This window comes from Sturnus vulgaris, chromosome Z (genome assembly GCF_052056855.1).
Source record: "Sturnus vulgaris isolate bStuVul1 chromosome Z, bStuVul1.hap1, whole genome shotgun sequence".
In the NCBI taxonomy this organism is placed as follows: domain Eukaryota; kingdom Metazoa; phylum Chordata; class Aves; order Passeriformes; family Sturnidae; genus Sturnus; species Sturnus vulgaris.
In genome coordinates this window covers 63,924,917-63,946,320 of record NC_142283.1, presented here as the reverse complement: position 1 = coordinate 63,946,320, position 21,404 = coordinate 63,924,917, and the positions used below count along the sequence as shown (strand labels likewise).

At 36.5% G+C, this 21,404-nt stretch overlaps 1 long non-coding RNA gene across 4 annotated transcripts in view; it reads left to right on the top strand.

The window, feature by feature from the left end:
* The first annotated feature begins 7,595 nt into the window (after positions 1 to 7,595).
* LOC148219880 (uncharacterized) overlaps positions 7,596 to 21,404 on the top strand; it is a 72,455-nt gene continuing 58,646 nt past the window's right edge. For 3 of the 4 annotated variants that reach the window (XR_015799350.1, XR_015799347.1, XR_015799348.1), the window contains exon 1: positions 7,596 to 7,831. This is a non-coding gene — a long non-coding RNA (uncharacterized LOC148219880). The remainder of the gene's footprint in view (positions 7,832 to 21,404) is intronic. The other variant, XR_015799349.1, reaches the window with a different exon arrangement.

Sequence of the window (21,404 nt, the reverse complement as noted above, 5' to 3'; positions counted from 1 at the left end):
GGAAGCAAATGTCTGAATATCCTCAGTGGTCCAGTAACGTTGTACATTCCCCTTTATACAAAGGCCTTGTTATTTTCAAAGTTTGACCAAGGCAAATTTTCTAAGAAAATATATTTTAGAAACTGTTTTCAGCCTCTAGTGAGTGAAAAGTTCATTTGTTGTGAATTCTCAGTTATTTATTCTGTGAGCATTACTTGAGGTTTTGAAGAAAAGAGATTTGACGAGTAAGTTGAGGAGCTCTGGACCACAGTAAAAGTTCAATTTCTCTTGGAGGTTTTCTTCCTTCACCGTGCTGCATACTGCTTGCAATAATAGAAATAATTAGTCTCGCTGACATTAGCTAAAATACACAGATACTTAATATTAAGTGTGTTAAATCAGACCAGTCAGGCCTCAGAAATTATCAGTTTCACCAGATATAATTAAGTGGAGCTGAAATAAAACTTTTTTTCCTTACTCTGTTTTTGTTAGTGGGTATTGGCTCATGTTATTCTATTGAAAGTGGGTTGTTTTTCAGCAAAGAAAACAAAATTTAAGGGACCAGCGAGACAATGAGAAAGGAGCATGGACTTAAGAATGAGGACAGGGCTGGTGTTTGGACTGGATCACAGACATTGTGTTACTGTCCTGCTTCAAGTGCCCTGAGGACACTGAGGGCTACACAGACAATTCTGTTCCCCAAAGTCCAGACGGGCCCATCTGGGCTATTCAGAGTCTTGCAGACCCTGTGGTCAAGAGAAAACATCATTAATTAGCTCTTCCCCACCCACCTTCTTCCCTTAACTCCCATTCAAGTGAAACACAGACGGATAACATCTTCCAGAAGCTGCAGAAATACACCCTATATTTAAGTACATTTTTCAGAGATGACATTTGACATCTCTGTTTTAAAGACTTCAACTTACAATCAGTTCATTATTTCTCTCTATAAACTGTTCGTCATGTCTAATTGCTCCTCAAAGACCTGTCAGGAATTTTCCTTTTATTTAAAGGTTAAGTTTGTCCAACGTGACTTTTTGCCCTTTAATTTTTTATGGCTTTTTCTGCAAGATTTAAAATGTCCTGACTGAAAAACCTTTCCATGTACGAGCAATTGTAACACACAATGGTCAAATCACTTCTTTGCGTTTACTTTGATAATCTGGAAATGCTGGTTTTCTTAGGATTAATGTTAAAAAGCTTATATGTAGCATCAGTTTCTCTTTCAACCCATTTGTGAACCAATTAATCCTTAACAAGGTCACTAAGCTTGACCCTGCTTAAATCAAGATGTTTTTATCTTTGTAAGTGTGAAAGTAAAGAACGCCAAAAGAAAATATTAGAGTTCTGAGGACTTCATAGATAGAGATTTTTGTGCCTATTTTTTTTTTCTATTTAAAGTAATTCAATTTTAGACTACATTTCTGGTGGAATAAACAAATAGTACATTCTTTTCAACCTCAAAACCTATAAAATATCTTTTCTGGTTTTTGTTTAGGCATGGCATTAAAATAAAAAAATCTTTTTTTTAGAGAAAAGTGAGAAAAAATTCAGAAGGCCAAAGATGGTGTGAGGGCTCTGACCTGGAACCAAGGAACATGTTTTCCTGGACATCCTGTCTCTCCCTCTGGGGATAAAGATATTTTTATGTGGGTTCAGGTTTGAAAATTTGGTCCCTGTTTCGCAAATATGCTCATGGTGTGATGCAATTTCTATTTCTTACCAAGCATAACATCATTGATATTGAAACATGTCAATAAACAAAAAGGGAGTACACAACCTGTTGTCCCTGTCAGAAATACCTGGTTAATTTGTAATAGAATCCTCTTTTAGTCAAACTTTCCCCTTCACATGGAGTCGTGGGATTTTTATGGGGAAGAAGAGAACAGGATCAGAATCTTTTTTAGTTATTCCTTCTTTAACTCTGCTGTACCATGTGATGTTTCTTCAGTCTCATGTAGTGTGCTGCTCTCTTCTCTGTGCTCAGTTTTGAGTGTTCTCTGAATCTTCACCAGCTTATCCTGTAGTTCTCTGGGTCCTGCAGATATTGGAGGTAGTACTTTAGGTTCCTTACAACATAGAGGATTACAAATTTTTACTGCATCACTAAAATTCATCACAACAATATAAAATCAAGAAGCAGACATTGAAATGGGCAGATTTAAAGTACTCATTTGAGCATTTCCCTTTTATTAATTTTACTATGGCAGCATTTGAAAATGCTATAACTTGTGATTCTTCAACAATTTGCTATTCTATGCCACTGGTAAGTGAGGTCTTCAGGCAGATAGACACAGAAGAGCTGATACTAGAACCTTTCAACCCTCTCAGATTTTGTAGGAATATTACAAAATGGTTTTTTTTGCTTTTCCATCACTATGAGAAAATGCTTGCAATAGATTTGTGAGAGGAAATGTTCAGAGACCATTAAGTATCTAACAGAGCTGACTGAGAAAAGCATTGCTCCTGCTGCTCTGCTGCCATAACCCACAATTGTGGACTTGGTTTCTCTGAAGCAGAGTTTGCTTCTCATACCAAATGATATGATAATTTTCTAACACTAAAAAAAGTCCCACTAACTCCTAGACCTGATAAAAATCCTGCAGTACTCAAGTGGAAGTTTTCCCTTCCATTTTAGGAGACTTTGGACAGAATTAAATGCAGCAACCTCCTTTCTGTAGGACAAGAAGCACAGTTTAGATGTATACTCTGAAAAAAGATAATGAATTGAATAGCTGAACTATTTAACCTCTGTATGGCAATTGTTTAATTTTTTTCAACATGCAATTTATTTTTCTCATCATTTCTCCATTATTCACTTCTAGGAAGCTAATTTCATCTCTTATGTCTTCCTCATTAAATTTAAGATCAAATATGTCAAAAGAAAAGATATTCACTTGATTAACTAAATAATAAACAAATACCAGGCAGCAAAAAAACCCAAAACCAAAACAACAATAAACACCTTAAAAACTCCTTACATTTAAGATCACATTAGATAAAGGTTCATTTACTCCCCATCTCCTACTCACTCCTGGACTATATCTCTCCACATTACAGACAGATACTTCCATTTAAGAAAAAGGCTAGTCTGAAACTCATTTGCCAGCAGTTTCTAAATATTTTATAAATGGAGTCAGATTATCTTATGTGACTATTAAAAAAGGTTTCTATTGTGAATATGAGAGTGAATGCAATAAATTACAATGGACACATCAAATTGAATTAGGGAATTGTAGTAATTGAAATAACTTGGAGAGAAGATTGGAAGGATCTTGGAAGGAGGATTTACATAAAGTATTATATGTTTGAAGCAGAAAATTATAGTTAGAACCATGTTTTCCCTTTTGGGTGACTGTTACATGTTTCTGTTTCCCCTTCTTGTTCTTCATCTGTTTATTTAAGAAGCATGACAGGAATGCTCACACAGAAATAATAATCTTCACTAGAAAACTGCTGTACCCTCACCTCTCAGGAAAGTCAGTTGATTTGGAGATTAATTGAAGAAATTTAGGAGGTCACTAATGTTAAGAGAGTTATGAATAAATCTTGAGCTGGTGTTTTCCATCAGGAGTGGAAATGGAAATATGGATGGTTTGCATTCTGGACAAAATCCTTAATTGAAGATCTATTGGGTATTTCTTTTTCCTTAGTATTAAATAAATCAGTTGCAATCACATTATTTTAGTGGCCCTGTTTCACCAGGGGTATTCTGCTACCACAGGCAGAGATAGCAGAGAAATGACTAAACATAGGGGCTGAGAAGAACAGAGCTGCTGAGTGCAACCAGGAACATGATGCTTCCATACATGCTAAAAAGTAAGGGCTTTAAAGATTACAACCCCATTACAAAGTTTATATGCCTCCAAATCGTTGTAATTAGAGAACAGGCTTCAGAATGGAAATTTTGCATGTAAAAACCTTCACTCTTCCTATATCCTGTCTTAGATACCTAAAGCTTTGCTTGGTCCAGGTTTGGGGACATGGTGACCTATAAATACTTAAGGAACTAGAGGTTTCAGCACTGAATCTAATGCATGGTGACTGTGGAAATTCATGAGCCTGATGTCTTAGTATTTTCCCATGCATGGCACTTGCCACCCTTTTGTCACTTCACTGTTTAACAATCTACAGCTCAAGCACACCAGCCAAGCAGCTAAGTGGGTACAGTGGACATAAATCATCTCAAGGGAAGTGGGCACAGCTTCTGGAAAGGTGAAGCCAGGATCATAAAACCCCAACACAAGGCAGGATGTAACCCTTTGCTTTTGTTCTCCACTAAAAACATAATTCAACATTTGTGAACACAGAAAGCAAGCAAGACTCTTGTCTGAGGTTTTGAAGGTCGAATGTCTGACCAACACTCATCTCAAATGAAGGAGTTGTCAATTCACAAGAGCTATGGTTATATTTCCCTCAGACCAACTGTCTTGAAGCCTTTCATTTTTAAATTTTAACAACAAGAAAGAAACACAAATAATTTTTCCAATGAAAATTAAATTTTTCAGAATTTGGAACTGGACCTGTTCTGATAACTTCTTTCCCTTTCAGATTTAGAAACCATACGCATTCATTAGATTTTCAACAAATATTTTGTTAATAAACCCTCCTCCAGTGCCAGATTTGAGTGGATAACAATGAGGAAATTTTGACAATGACAGTAAAAAAAAACCACCCAGAATTTTAAACAACAAATCTGATTACATTAACCGCATGCTTCCTCTATAAAACCTTCATAGCAAGTGGGATTAGTAGCACTATTATTTTCAACAGACTGCAAGCCTAGAGGAAGAAACAGCTGTGCATTTGGGAAAACGAAAGAGCTTTCTGTACAGAGAAGAAAGTACCCAATTCAAATGCACAGTTCAAGAATGCACTATAGGTTAAGGTTTAAGTTTTTTAGCTTTTCATTTCAGTTAATTTGTTCTCTGTCATGTGACTTGAGCTGAACATGTTGGCATAAATCCATTGCAGCTTATCCTGTAATTATGCTCCTCACCATAACTGAGGGAAAAAGCAGCCTGCTTTCTTGAGAGCTGCTTGAGTAACAGCCCTTAATGACAAACAGAGTGTATCTGAGGGGGAAAAAAATGAGTCAAACTGGAGGGACATTTTCCGCCGTCAGAATTACTAAAGGTCAGTTAAGCAAAGCAAAGCATCTCACTGTTTCTTTGAATTTAGATCTCCTCTACTTAGTTGTCCTTGAGATCAAAATGACATCTTATAAAGTGAAGGCTGATATTTCCCTGTTGATGTTTCTCATGTACTTTAAAACATGGTTAGCACTATCAGCTTCATGCTGAATAAATCAGGTGAAAACCTCGAGAAAAAAAGCTGGTCAAAATGCTGGTGGTGACATTATTTTTTCATCACTGTACCTTGTTTAGTTCACCCTGAGTTTTACATAATCTGAGTCTTTACCCACAGGTCAACTGTTTAAAAAACTCCCAAGGCCAGTTATGTATCACTGGCCACGTAATTCCACTTAGTTTTCTGTTGGATGTCAAGCTTATAAAACCATAGATCAGGCCAGGATGTATCCCTTCCTGTTTATTCTCTGCTAAAGGCTGGGTTAAATGATTGTGTATGGAGCAAAGAGTATTTTATTTTTCAGTTTAGGAGATATCATTTAGGAGATATCACAAACTCTGATATCTGAGGTCATAGTCAAAGAGACCTGAAATTACCAGTTTTTCACAGGCTTAATTCATCAGATTAGATTACATGAGAGATGCACAGAGATTGCTAATATGTACCAATGTTTTTCTTGGTGATTACGCTTCTTTTTTTCCACATGGATTTCCACTCTCAGCAACTCCAAGACTGGCCAAGCCGTGTAGATATTAGTAACAGAGATACCAATAGGAATGTATAAAGGACCTTGTGTAGGTACAGAAATGTTGCAAAGATGAACTGAAGATGTAAACAAAACTATTGTTACAGACATAATGAGTTTAGGATTAGTTTACAAACTAAAGCTCTTGGTGACACTTCTCTTAAATGTGTAATTTCATACTTTAGTCTTGGGCTTTGCCTAGAGGCAAAATTCTTCCTAAAAAACTGCCAAAGTATATTGCCTAAGTTCCTCTGGTTCTTGTCACACCATGCTTTCTTTTTGCCAGCCTTGGGGGAAAATCTGTGGGCACTGGCCTCAAAAAACTAATTTCCTGACAGTAGGTCAGTTCATGTACATTTACTTGCCCTGAATGTGGCAAAAGTTACTGCTATTTAAGAAAGCCCAAATTTCTATTTTATGACTCTGCATAAGCTCCTGCCAGGACATGTTGCCAATGTTTGGCTTCAAAAGGAGCGCTGAGGCCAGGAAACATGGAAACAACAGTTCCCAGTGGGTAGCAATGTGTCTCAGCAAAAGAACTGGGATAGAAGTGACCTCTCCTTTTCCACAGTTGTTAGGTGAGATATGCTAGCACACACTTCCTGAAACCCACAGTACTGAACAACATAGTGAAGGCCAATTCAGCTAGAATGTTCCAATAACGGATGGAATAAACAAAATATGAACCTGAAATAATATTTTGAATATTTTGTGAATATTGTATTTTGGTGAAATATTAATGACATGACTTGAAGATCTTACTCCACCATCTTGAAATGTGAAAATATGGATGGGACAACTGACCAAGATGTTATTTCACCACTGGCAGAAGTAAACAGTGTGGCCACTATTTTGGGGCTGGCAAGTCTCATGCCAGTGGTGGGGTCATAACAATATGAAGGCAATGAATGTTATTCTCTCTTCCATGGAAAAATAACTGAGTTTGCACAGAGTACCTTTCAAAGCTGGTAAGTGGGATTATTAAGGTGCATTTCTCTTCAGCCCTCTCAGTGCAAGCCACTACACAAGATTTTGGATTGCTTGGAGAATTCATGGATCTCTAATTCAGGATGCTGCCAGAATCATGATTTTGATTACTATCACAAATTTGCAAAAGGTATTATATAAATTAGGATATTTGGCCAGTAGAAACACAGTTAAGAAAGGGGCAATTCCTGGACAACTAAGACAGGTTCCCTATATTTATACTTACATTTATATGCAATACTTGTACATGTATCAAATAGTATTTTTCCCTCAGCTTTTTAGAGTTTGTTGATGTTAAAAAAGCACACCAGCTGCTGAATTGAAGTGAGAAATCCCAGCTTCAGATAGTTTCCTATCAGCCTTAGTGACTATAACTATCTCTTGTATACCTATTATAGGTAAGTTTACCTATAAGAATTTGAATGAAGCTGATGCTGTAATTCGTCTCTTTCATTATCTACATTTATGTCCACATCATCAGTCAGGTCTTTTATCTTCCCCACTCCAGGTGACAGTCCATGTCTTCCATGTAGATATGACTGGGAGAGAGAAAACTGGTAAGTGTGTTTTCATGCCCTTTTTCCTGATTGGTGTAGGTTTATGAAAATATAAACTACTCTTTTCTTAGTAAGCATTATTCTCTTTGCTTTTTCAATCTGGCACTAAAACTTCTGCTTGTTTAGACTTTTCTCTGCAGAATTATTCTGCAAAAAGGAACAATAGGCCAAATATGTAAAAAAATTGGTAAGTCAAGAATGGGTGGGAAACCAGTAATTGATTGTCAAGGTAAAGAATGGTGTTATGAGTCAGTCCGCTGCAGTTTTAAATGATGTTGCAGTGCTGCATATTACAAAGCAAGAGGAAAGATCAGCAGCTTGAGCAGGTGGAAGATAAACTCCCAGTTATCACATGCAGTGTGAGATTTTTCAGATGGACAGCATGATGGGGCTGCAGAGGCAGCACAAGAAGGTTTACACCTGGAAGACACCTTGGTATTTGCTTCTCTTACTGGACGCTGCGACAGCTGATGTAAGTTCCTTTATATTTTTCTGATACTATGAACCTTGTAAAAATGAGTTACAGGAAGGAGTTAGTTAGTAAGTAAGTTAGTTTAGTAAGGAGTTAGAAGAAGATAAGTGAAATATTTACAGTTGCTGGAAGGAAGCTATGCAAATATTTTGCAGTAGCCTTTGTAAAAACAGCAACAAGAATTGAAGACTTAATGTCCTGATTATTTCAGATTTTCCCTTAAATACTTGGCTACAAGAGATGTAGTCACTGGTAGCTGGCAACCAGCTTTAAACTTGGGCTTTAAGAGAGTTCATGGTCTTCTGAAGATTAATCAATTAATCAGAAAACAACAGCAGCTGGAAAAAAAAGGAAATTCTTTCCTTGACTTCACCTTTGCTTCATTCTCTGCAGTATTGTACAGCTTTCTTGATATTGCATTCCTCCCACAACTACTTAGATCTCCCAGATCCACTGCATACATTGTCCTTCCAGAGCTTGAGTTTTGCATCGCTGTTTCCCCTACTTTGTTTCAAAGCTGACCCAAGAGTCTGAGGTGTTTGTACCATGAAACAGATGCACTTTGAGGCATAGCCATCCATGGGGCTACAATTCCATAAAAAACCCTGTAAATCCATGGAACCAAAAGCAGAAGAGTCGCTAAGTGGGGCATGAAATTCTTACCAATATCATCTGGGCCATCTGTAGTTACAGACGGTTTCTCAGTCAGAGAGTGATAACGAGGTGAAAGCTACCCCTGTCCTCCCCTGGACCTCCGTGGGCTGCCTTGCTTGTCACACGGTGTATACAAGCCCTCTGCCTTAATGGCTGCTCCTCAAACTGCAATGAATGTGAAGCAAAAGGCAAAATGTTGCAGTTGGAGAGTGGAGATCCTTATATGTGTAACTAATCTACTTTGGGAGATAAGCTGTTAACTTGAAACGTGTTTCACATCTATGACTTGAGCTGCAAATGCATGAGGATTGATTTAATGTAGGAGTTTACCTCATAAAAAGAAGCTGCTGCATGAGTCTCAGAGTGTTAGCAACACATCAAGGTCAGATACATACAAGAAAGGTAGACACAAAAAATAAATGGAAAGGGCCTAGTCTCGAATTATCCGGCAGCAGGGGATAAATTGTTTAGGCAGCAGCATGCTGAGGTGTATAAATCTGAATATGCTACACCCTGAAAAGATTGCTTTATAGATCATCAAAAATTTTAAATAAAGTCTACATATGCGGCATGAAGAGCTTTTGTTTTGATATCTAGAATGCTTTTTGATACTTATGAAAGAAACTTTTCACTTGGTAGATTAATAATACAAAGTGAGAATAGGAAAAAGAAATATCTAGTGGTCACACTTGGTGTGGTGGAGAAATTCAGCTTCAAGGAAAAATTAGGGATGTCTCCATGCAAAATTTAAAAAAAGCCAGTCAATTCCTCAGAAAAAATTATCTGACGTAGAACAATTTTCTACTTGAAGTCTGAAAAAAAATCTCCGTGTAAGGAGTCTAGACTGAGGGAGGAGTGAAGAAAGAGTATTTGGAAACAAGCAGAAAAATTATGTGGAAAGAGGTGATTAGAAAGAATAGATTGTTTTAAAGAAGGGCCCCCAGAGACTGGAACTGTCTCACTGCTATGCAGCAATGATTTGGTTGCTAGTTATTATTTGATAAAGGCATGGCCAAGAATGGGTTGCTCTCATAAAAGATTACATTGTGTGCTCTGATCTTTGCTAACTTCTCCATTTGCATCAACTCTCTTGACCAAGGAGAGTTTCCCATCAGTCATTTTCTTAAGTTTGTGTTCCTCATGCAAATATGTGTAAATGTAAAATGAATTGGCACCAGAGGGAAAACATGTGAGTAGGACTACAGAGGCAGTACCCAGCTCCAGTCTCTGGTCCCACATTAGCTTCTCTGTCTTCCACCGAGCACAGGCTGTGAGCAGCAGCAAGAGCAGTGCTGCCCTTTTCAGTGAGCCTTACTAAGCCAGGCCTGGGCTGGAGCCCTGGGCCCAGTGGTGCTGGGTAAAGCTGCTGCACACCTGCACTGCAGCATCCCCTGCAACACAGACCTGCCAGGCATCAGGGCAGCAACGTCCCTGCAACCTGAGCATCTGACTTCACACCCGAGCCAGAATAACTAATGCTGTTAACTTGTCTGTCAGGAGGCCATTCTGATTCAGTCTAGCATTTGATGGCAAACAATCAGTCCTCTCAGGGTTGTGCTTCATTTGTCGAACAACCAAACTATTGTTAAACTTTGTCTTACCTGAGGGGAGCTGAGTTTCTCAGAAAACATTTAGCTGTTATCCAGGAAATTAAAGTTTTTCATAGTATCTGAATAGCCTGAGGGAAACAGGGATTTTATTTTTTTTTCCCTACTTCACATGCCACATCCTTGGTGAAGAACGTGACAACTGAAAAACTAAAAACAAGCTCTCATTTCTGATAATCATAAGTGCCTCTTAAATCCAGTGAGTTACAAACAACTGATATTTATTTAGTAGATGTGACTTGAAAAGAACGGGACTGCTGGAATTTTCTTACTGAAATATTGCCCAAGAAATTTGTATTTCAGCTTTTCATGTGGCTTGATTATTTTGGTTTTTTTTTTGTAAAATACTTATTCTGACTGACCTCTAACAATATTAACCACTAAAAGTTATTAAATTACTTTTCTTAGATACTTTAAAATATATCAGTTATTAATTCCAGCTTAATTTTTCTGTGGACCATTGAAACTTCTCCTGCAGTTAGCAAAGTCTTATGTCTGTTTTTTAATATAAAGTCCTAGTATTTTTAATTGCCTCCAATTACATACAGGGAACGTAAGAACACATTATGTTTCATAATACTCCTTATCTCCCTGCAAAAATTTAGGGAAAATTATTTTGTTCTAAATTTGTAGTCATGAACTTAAGACTGACTGGCATTACCTTCTGGATTCCATCAATCTAGATCAGAATTATTTCCATTACAATAGGTGTGTTAGAGAATCATAATTGTCTGAGTTGGAAGGGACCTTTAAAGGTCACCCAGTTCAGTTTTCAACTGTTTTAGCAGAATAAGGAGCTATTTTTATGCACATTCATCTTAAGAAAACAAAATATTCTGATTTAGCTGCATATTTTAAGGCTAATTGGTCTAGCACTGATCTGCTTGAAGTCATAAAAGATCAAATGGTTGTAGTAGCAGACAAAAGTGATTGCTGGCATAATATTCATCTGCCTAGCTAAGATCGACAATAAACTACTTCAGATATTCATTTCCTGCTCTATTTGTTCATCTATTAAGTGGTCTGCAGCTTATTTCAAGACATTATTGGATTATATTAATGAATGCACATACAGTTAAACAATGCATGTTTGTGTTCATGTGTATTAGCAAAGAATAGCAGTGTACCTTCTGTTCCATCCAGTGTATTATACTGCCTGTACCCAAAACTGAGCCTTTGGACTCTTGCCTTCTACAAGTGAGAACACCTTAAGATGCACTTATATTCAAACAAATGGTATCCTCCTTCAAAATAATATATTTTCTTCATAAAAAATACTCTTATTATACATAATGATTTGCTTCGTTAATTTCACAGGAGATGAAAATTTTAAAGTCCTATATTTTATTTTAAAAATAAAATTTTTAGCAGCACATCAGCTTTTCTGTTTGTGTATGCTATATTCTGATTATATTAGTACATAAAAATGTAAAATGTCCAAACCACAGACAAAAAAAACATATAAAGTAGAAAAAAAATTGCTTTTAATCTTAATAATAATGTAACAGACTTCTATGTTACTGTGGAAAGAGAGAATATTACTGATGAGAATCCTCCACTAAGAGAATATATAAATATTACACCCCCCTGATCTATTACTCTGTATCATAAATAATCTTTGGCCAATCTTTGACCAAAACAGGCAATGCTTTTCCTTTCCTTCCAGAAACCTGGAGCCCTGTGCAGAGTGGCCATCAGTCCATCTTATCTTCTAGTGCACTTGCTCAATGCATCTCGTGTGAAGTCAGCTATGGTTAGATGCAGAAAGAAATCTAAGGACATATTTTTCAGTTCAGATCTCTAGTCTTCAAAGATGAAGATTTGGCCTTTGAATTTGATTTAGTCTTTGTTTCTTACTATTCAAACCTATATTAGTTGACAAAAAATTAAATTTATTTTCACCAAATCAAGTCTGTTTTGCCTATCACCTTGATACATGATCGCCCTGTCTTTTCTTTGATCCATGAGTATTTTCATCTCTCCTGTCATTTTCTCTCCTATCCTGTCCATAAGAGGGTATAGGAGAGCAGCTGTGCATGTGTCTGGCAGCCAGGCATCAACCCACCACAGCCTCAAGGTTCAGTATCTGTTCATCTAAGACAATATTCCATAAAAATTTGATTTCCAGGAATTCTTCAAGAAATTTCAAAAAAATTCAAGAATTTTCTTTTCCCAACGAGGCATGCTGCATTTACATTTAAGCCTCTGAATTTCTTTAGTCAATATGTTTTACTACAAATTAACTAAAATCAAGCCTATATTTAAAAAACCTATCTTGTTTCCTTCTGAAGCAAAAACTCTTCAAGCATTAAATGCTTTGCAGTTGCTCTTTTTGCCTCTTTATTAAATAAGCATAAAAAATTTCTAGATCTCTTTGAAAGGCACTATCTTATGGCTGAGACAGCAACAAGCTCACATTTATGTCTTTAATTATTAGAGGTAGTTTGTAAAATTCTAAGACACAAAGTTTTTCATAGTTGGAAATGAGTCATCCTTTTTTGATGACTAAGTACGGAATACTCAATAACTATCTTGCTTTCTCTCTAGTATAAGGCACAGTTGATGGAAAAAAAAGGCAATTATGTGATGAAAGTACATAGTTAAAGATATTTCTGTTTATATATTTATCTGAATATCTACTGTTAAAATTCATAGTCTGTTTTTAAAGCAATGTTGTTGTTTTCCACAGCTCACCTGATCTGTATGCTGACTGAACATTTAAAAGAACAGAGTTCAACATTTAGCTGCTGTAAAAATGAATTGTGTGAGGGTAATAATTATGCTATCAAGTCAGAAAATATCACTTCTAATTTTGTCTTGCTAAAAGCATTGGATGGTGCCTTAGGCAAAATACCCAATACCATCATGTTTCCCTTTCCTCATACAATATCTGAATAATGATCTTGACATGGGATATTTATTTGGGAGACTTTGTTCAATTTGAAAAGCAGTTTGATATTCTTAGATAAAGAGGATGATTTGAATACAACCAGTTTTCTCTATAGTAATAATGGCTCCTATGACAACCACTTCAAAAAGACTAAGAATGTATTAAGAATGGAATTGTAAAAGTTCAATGAATTTGTTAAACACGCATTTGCTCTTATTTTTCAGAAGTCATAATTCATCCTTACTATGTAGTTTTTCTAGCTATCCTTGGTAAACCTGTTGAAGGTGCATTACCAGTACTGTCCTACTTTCACTTCTCTCTTCACAAGGTTCTCTTCATACCCTATTATTTTATGTTACCATGTCATTTGCTTACTCAGTTGGCTTCAGGGCTCTACATTTTATCTGTGACTTTTTCAGCAAATGCAAAGAAGGAGTCTTGTAAAACATAGAGCAGCCCTGTCCTACATAGCACAGGTATTTGCTGAAGATAAATAGGAATTAGCACTACAGATATGCTTATATGTTGATAAAAGATGGGTATACCGGTATAAACTGTCTCAAGTAAACAATTATAACTAAATTCTGAATCAAGTTCTGCTCCTAGGACATGGGTTCACCAAACCTGGGGGTTGTAGTTTGACCACTAGAAAAAGGATCAGTGACCTTCTGTTGGTGTTAGTGTTTAGGAGATTTATATCTGTGTCTAAAGAGGCCTATCTGCTGCACCAGACTGCACATACATTAGAGCATTGGGCAGCTTTGATCCAGCATCAGCTGCAGGAGGATAGACACAGCTGCACAGTCAGCTCTGCTCCTACCTCTCCTTGCTGGGAAGCCCAGCAGCACCATCCCTGACAGCTCCAGCACGGCTCACTCCACCGGGCAAACTCCAGCTGAGCTCAGGTGTGAAAGCTGGTGTCTGGGCTTTGTGCTATGCAGCTGCTTATCTCTGTGATTGAGGATGGTAAGTTACTGTCTGCAAGTGTACAGGAAGGATGTACATTGCAGCACATGTGAGACTTACAATTTCGGAAAGAAACATCTAGTATCCCAAACTTTTTGTGCCCTAAAGTCTGGGTTTTAGCAACAGGGAAGATATCTGATTTTCCCGTTTGTCCATGCTGGTAAATTTCTATGGTATTCCTGCCACTAAGTATACGATATCTCTTTTTATAATTAAGTATCTGATAACAATTGGCATATAACAATAACTTTAGGAAATACAGAGGCCCTCTGTACCTTTCTCTTTAGAGGGTCAGAGTAATTCTCAGTGTTGCACAAGATTGGTAATAGTGATCATAGTACCCACAGAGTACATTTAAAACCCCAATCAGCCCACTAGCATGGGGTGGGTTAGCTTTTTAAATCATCAATTTGCAGTTATATGTTTTATATATATATATAAAAAATAAAAAAGAATGGAGGGTTGGCAAATTTTTACTGGGACAGACACATTAACCTAACCAGTGGAATGAGGGTAAGCTGAAAATTTGGATTTGGGATCCACAAAAACAGACTTCCCAGCCAGCTGTGCAGATCAGATATCATTATGCACACATGACACATGTAAAAGTGTCCATGTTAGAATCACTCCCAAAGCATTTGCACTCATATTTTATGCATAGTTTATAAGCCCTCTCTTGAGCACATAATTCTGAGACTTAATTTTAAATTTAGAATTTTAAAAGAAATCGTAATTTTTAAAGAGATATTGTCAATTAGCTCTGGGCAAAGTTCTGTAAAACTGATTCCAGAAAAAAATCGTTTCTCCAAAGTATCTACAATCTACCAATAGAGTAAAAGAAAGGAACAGAGCATTTATCAGAAAAAAATGAGATGACAGAAGTCTCCAAATATTATAATTTTGAGGACCAAGCAATTTAGGGCCAAATATTATATTTTTCGTAATGTACTTCATGATTTATAATAGTACAAACTTTTTTTAAAATGTGGGTTTCTTATGACCATTTGTCAAAGAAAACAAGAAACTTTGAAAAAGAGGATGGAAGAGGAAAAGAAAGGTCTTTTGAAAACATTTAAAATTTCTTGAAAAGTTTTCCAGTAAGTGAAAGGCTGTAGGGTCCCTCTAGGCTTGAAACTCTGATATTTACATATTTTAATCCTGTTGAATGATACAAGAATTATAAGTGGTTATGGTAAGACAGTTATGGATAAAGAATTTTTATCGTATTTTAATGAAGGTAAGGAAATATTTTCAAGGGCATGACTCAGGATTATACCCCAACTTTTAACTGATTCATTTAAGATTAATTACATGATATACTATGCTTCTTTGGAGATGCATTTTCCTATATTTTTTAGGAATTTTTTTTTCTTTTCTGTCCCTTCCTTTGGAGGAAATGAGCCCTGAGAGGCCTTTCTGACTGTGATAACATTAAGGGTAGTCACTGTCAGACTGCTGCAGCCAGGCAAAAGTGAGTTTACCAAGGGAATAAGGCAAATATGAAACTGAGCTTGGATTATAAATAATCTGAATCCACCAAAGCTCTAAGCATTGAGAGACATCTGCTATTCATGCTTGCTTAGCAAGGGTTGACTGAGTTCAAGATTCAGCATAATTGCTGGCTTGCAACGTTGGAAAAACATACAGCAGACATTTCTTTGATTCTATGTTTCTCATATTTCTTCCCTCTCACCTAATGCTGTACTCTACTTGTGGACCTCAATGACACAGACTGACTAAGAGAAACTTGGCTCAGACTGCACTGCAGCAAGCACAAAAAGATTACATTGCATTCTGGTTCTTGTACATATATATGTGAAGCCTTTGCCTATTATTTAACATTGTAAATTGGTAGCTAAAGGAAAAAAAAACCCTTCCATGAACAGAAAAATAAATTAGTCAAAGATTTACATTCCCATCCAGAATGAATACAGATCTGAGACTAAAATGTGATAGGAACATGGGAATTGCCTACTTAATGCAATATTCACTCACTCACTTGTAGTCAGTCAAAATGGTAGAGGTTGCTTTAGAACAGTGCAGCTGAGAAGAAGAAATGCATATTAATTTTTCTACATAATGTTTAATTTTCCAGTCAGATTTTATTGAAGGCCATTATTAGGTTTATAACCTGTAGCAAAGGTTAAAGTCTGTAATCTTTATAACGGAAACACTAGTGTTTAGTGTTCACTTTCCATTTGTCATTTTTGCTGTTTTTTCATCGAGCTCAAGTGGGATTCTTGATACTGATGACTGAAAACCGATTTGGAAACCAGAGGCCATCTGGATGATGCACTAGAAGGATATTGCCTGGCAGGCACACAGAAAAATGCTACATCTCAGTTCTTAGCATCTACTAGAATGTGATTTACCCACTTTGCCTTTTTCTCTGTTTCATCTCAGACTTGAATCTGGCAGCTGCTTTCTCCAAAAAAGCCTGAAATAGAAACTAATGTCTCATCTGAAAATTACTTCAATTCCCACCTCTAATGCTACAGCATTGTAGCCTCTGACTTCAGCAGCTGAGAAGACATCAGCTGCTTAAACAAGATCATAACTGAAATCTAGAAAAAAGTGCAAAAGGTTAATAAGCGAAACATTCCAGCCTTAAGGTCTGGTAATTTTCCAACTGCCAGGATCAGCAGCATATTGGGGGAGGAGTTACTTTTCTAGAGGATGCCTCTCTTATGAGTGTATTGTGCAAGTATAGCTGAGAAGACAGAGAAGGTGAAAAAGCATAGGCACAATTCTGCAATGGCACTTGGGCAAAACTTGCATTGGCCAAAGTATATTTTCTGAAAACAGGTTGTTGTGCCCATAAAACAGACACCTATTCCTGTAGTCATTCACAGATAGATTTCAGATTCAACAGGATGGAAGGAAACTCTGGCATGACAAAGCAAGTTGTGAAAGGCTTTGGCATGTGATGAGTGACAGATGTATCGGGAGAGCTGCTGGTGAAGTGGCAACAAAGGCAAAATGAAACAGCCTCTTCTTACCATGGCATTGAAAGTTTACTGAAACACATCACAGTCTCTCTGATTGTGGTCAAAACAGGTCAGTAGGACTCAGATGAGCCAGGGTTCTGACACAGTGCATTATCTCTCATAAATATGAATAGTAGCATTCTCACAGCATGATCATTCAGAATATTCAATTGCTTTTATAATTCAATAATGATTCAAAATATATTTATATGTGCAAAACATTTATATAGTGCTATTATACAGTCTGTACTACAAGAAATTAAATCAAAGGAAAGAAAGACTGTGTCATACAACATTTCAAAAACAAATGTTTGAATTTAAATTTAAGATTACTCATTGCCTATCCTCTCTGTTCTAAGCATTTGACAGCACTCTTGAAAAGAGAATATTCGAAAGTATCATCCTGTTAATTCTTAAGGAACTCTGAAAAATCGAGAAACACGTTCCTGATCAATTACCAGATAGAATCAAGAGAGTATATCTACAGAATTGACTTAATACATTAATATTACGGGAAAGGAGGTATCAAAACATCGCTCTAATGCATGAATGAGTTAACAGCACTGTCTCTGTCTGCCAGTGTGCAGCCAGATATAGCAATAATAAACACTTCAGAAGCTTATGTAACATTTTCTGTTAGTGTAAGTGAGGGAAGAGTAGGAAGGGGCCACACCATAATATTACATTGAATCACTAAAGTATAGCAGCTGTTGTGCATAATTAATGTCCCAAGTAAGCAGCAACTATTTAGCTCCACTAACACTGGCTTTAACACAGCTAGTCAGGACTGCAGATGATTTTTCCAAAACGTCAATAAAAGTAGTTTGATTTCATTGTCACTGCTCTCCAGACCTGCTGCTAGAGGATAAGTGTTAATTGGACTGAAACAAGCATATATTGAGGTTCAATCTAGCACATAAAAATGTCAGATTAAGTTTCAGTTTAGCAAGGCCTAAAGCCTCACTTTAAGCGCATAAAAAAATCCTGCTGAGTCCTGTGGCACCACAAAATTGCTCAAAGTTGAGCAAGCTTACTTTACTTTAAGTTCTAGATGATAACAAAGCTGTTGTTAAAAAAAAAATAAATAAAAGAGGAATGTAAAAGAAGCTTCATTCTGTTGTACATTGTTTATGGATCTGTACATATCCGTATGATCTGCCAAACTGGGGAAAACACCGACCCGGATTAGTTTAATGTCTAGTCATGCAACAGAAATAGCATAGCCAAAGGAATGTTAATGTCTCTGACCTAACTATTTTCTTTGTTGCAACATCAGCAAGGTGCTACTGAAATAATCTCAAAGGTATTTTCAAAGGAGTGGGGTGATGCTGTTTCAAAATCTCCTTAACAATGTCCCTGCCTTTAGCCATACCTATGAAGAAACTTCAGTGCTAACTCCTGGAGCCACACCTCTCTATCAAATACCAAAGTACTTATACTTTTGTATAATAATAATTAAAATACAAAAATGCATTAAAAATCTTACAATCCTCCTCTATTTCTTACTACTGGCATATTATGATTTTAAGGGAGCCTGGGAACAAAATGAAATTGTCTTGGTAAGATAGTTCTCACTTGATTTCTAAATAAATGTTTGCTCTGTTTGCAGTCTGCATAAAACTTTGGGTAAATTTTAAATATATGAAATGTGCACTGGAATGGTGATTTTTTATGTACATCTTTCACTTTACTTCAGTGTCAGATCTCCAACTTATCCTAATGTTTAATTGAAAGGAAAGAGAGTGTCTTTTTCCTGAGTCACTAATTGATCTTAAACTGGCACAGACTTTTTAATATCAGCCGAAGTAATTGTAACTTTGAAATCTAAAACAGCAATAAACTTTCTTTTCCGTAACACAGTATAAAGAAATTATGGACAGTTGTTAAAAGCACCCAAGTGGACAAGTCCATCAAGGAGCACTGCATTGAGGGGAGATCTGCTGCTCACATTCATAGCCTGAAGACTGTGATGCAGTGAATGATGCATGCTTAACATGCTGCAAATTCTGAAGACAATTTTTGTTCTTCATCAGTCCACAAATTTTGGTTCTATATCTTTAGCAGGGGCTCTAACACTCACTACAGTGGAGACACTGCTTATGAAAAATGCAGGGTTTTTCTTGTTGATCAGCACAGTCTACTATGGCAGCCTAGATCATGGGCCATGAAACTATCATCCTCATTTCCATGAAATTCCCCACGTACTTCCTTTTAAAGAATGTTTTAATTAAGTTGAAAATTACAATTAAAATGTCATCTGATGTTATAGTCTGAAGAAATTGTAGAAAGTATGTAAAGGATGGGAGGAATTTAAAGGAGAAACAAATGAAATGAAGTGTTTCTTAATTGTCATAGCTTTAAAAAAGAGCTTGGAGATTCCTAGCTACTCAAGTATTATTTAAGAAGAGGTCTTATAGAAAGAACAATGTTTTTTCCTGGGCTGAAGACTTCAGTCAGGTATTTTAGACAATCTGATCATTCCTCAGATTTTAAGGATGTTTATTTTAATTCTATTAATGCAGATTACCTCTGGATTTGCACAGCTTCTTAAGAAAATAGAGAAAGAAATTTTAAAATTATATTTTAAGCTTCCTTACCTAAGACATTAAAATTATTCTGATCTGCAAAGCATAATATTAAAGTACTGAACGTGCATATTTCAGTGTATGTGAAAATGATCTGGGTAAAATTTGGCCGTGTGCTGAGCACAAGCCACTGCATCTGTTAACTTAATACACATAAAAATAATGCTAAATATTTAACTGAGGTATATGTGCCCATTATAGATTTCATACCACTATTTGTGAGTGCAAATATTTAAAAACTATTTAAACAAAGGAGTGACTACTCTGACACAATACAAGCTGACCAAAGCGAGGAAGATCAAAGTCTAAGAGTCAGTCTGTAAACATGAGGATGACATCTGAGACCAGGTACGTCTCTATCTCAATGTCCAGCTTCTGCTAGTTTGTACATTTGCATGTTATAATAACCTTCCTTTCCTAAGAGCATGCTTTCACACCATATATATGAGATAAAATATTATGTGTGTATACAAATAATATGCATGCATAAACATGCAAAAACATGCATAGTATAAAATTAAAGAAACCTTTCCTTTGCCTTCCTTTCTTTCCCTTTCCTACATCACTTGCACTAGCATGATTCTTTTGACTCTGAAAAATGAAACTGCTTAATTATCTAGAGGACTTGAATTAAGGCTTAATGGTATTAGGTCTGAGCAATTCCTTTAAAGAATCTAAACAACCAAATTCCGCTGGTAGGCATAAAGTATGTTATTACTTCTTAATCAGACTCTTAAGAGTCACCTGCTTAGAATACTGTCTTAGAAGTAGAAAACAGGAGACTTAAGGTCTGTATTTTTCTAAATGAAAGTTTACTGATCTGCTGGTGAGTTGGAAAAGACGTTCTGAGAAGTCAAGATGAAAACAGAGAAGAGGGCAAGCCTATATAATCTAAACGGTTTCTGTCCCTGGTTTTGTGTAAATATTATAAAGGGAAATTATTCAGAGAAGCAAGACTCCGTTCAGTAGTTTTGGAACACGTATCTGAATGCAAATCGTGGTCATCTGCTCACTGATTATTTTCACTTTTTATTATGTTGAAAAAAAAGTAATAGTTAATGGCTAATAGCACGAGCAAATTAATTTCACCATTCTAGATGTGTTTTCTATTTACATATCTCACTACGAGAAAGATGTGTTTCTCCACCAGTGCATGGGAACTAGCAAGCCTTAACTTCCATATGTAGTGAAACAGTGGCTTTTCCAGGATGTGATACCCCACCGGATGTTTACAAGAAGAACAATGAATTAATCTAAAAGATACGTTTTGTATTTTCCACCTAATTGTTCTCAGGCATCTATTTTTGCAACTAGTAAATTGCAGATTTAAAAAAAGAAAGAAAGAAACAAACAAACAAAAAACCCCACTCCACCTCCTTCATCCCCGAAGTAAAACAAAACAAAAACAAACCAGAAAACACGAAACTGTTTAGAAAGCTTTTTGGATGACTTTTGACTTTTGATGTGTGAGCAAACTGCTATGATTCTGTTGCCACACTTCTGTGTTTACATGAATTACTTTTTCTATGTTAACGAAGTGGGAGAAATGGTGCAAGAAACACTGAACCAAGCACTTTGCTATGTGAAGCACAGCCTAGGAAAGCACTGTGAAAATTACTCAAACAATGCAGGTAATTCCTATTCTACCACACCTTTGTTATTCCAATCCCAATTGCCTCTTGAACAGAGCAGTCAAATTGCATCGTATTTTGCAACCAGACTGCATGCCCAACAGACAAAGATGAGATCAGACTCTGGACATTTGTCCCAGGTGTTATTTGATTTTCAGTCTCCAAGATGTCCTCGCTTTTTGAGTAGTCAATCACTCATTGTAGCAGTTTCACAGGTGACAAAATGAAGCAGAAAGGACAGAAAACTCTTTAG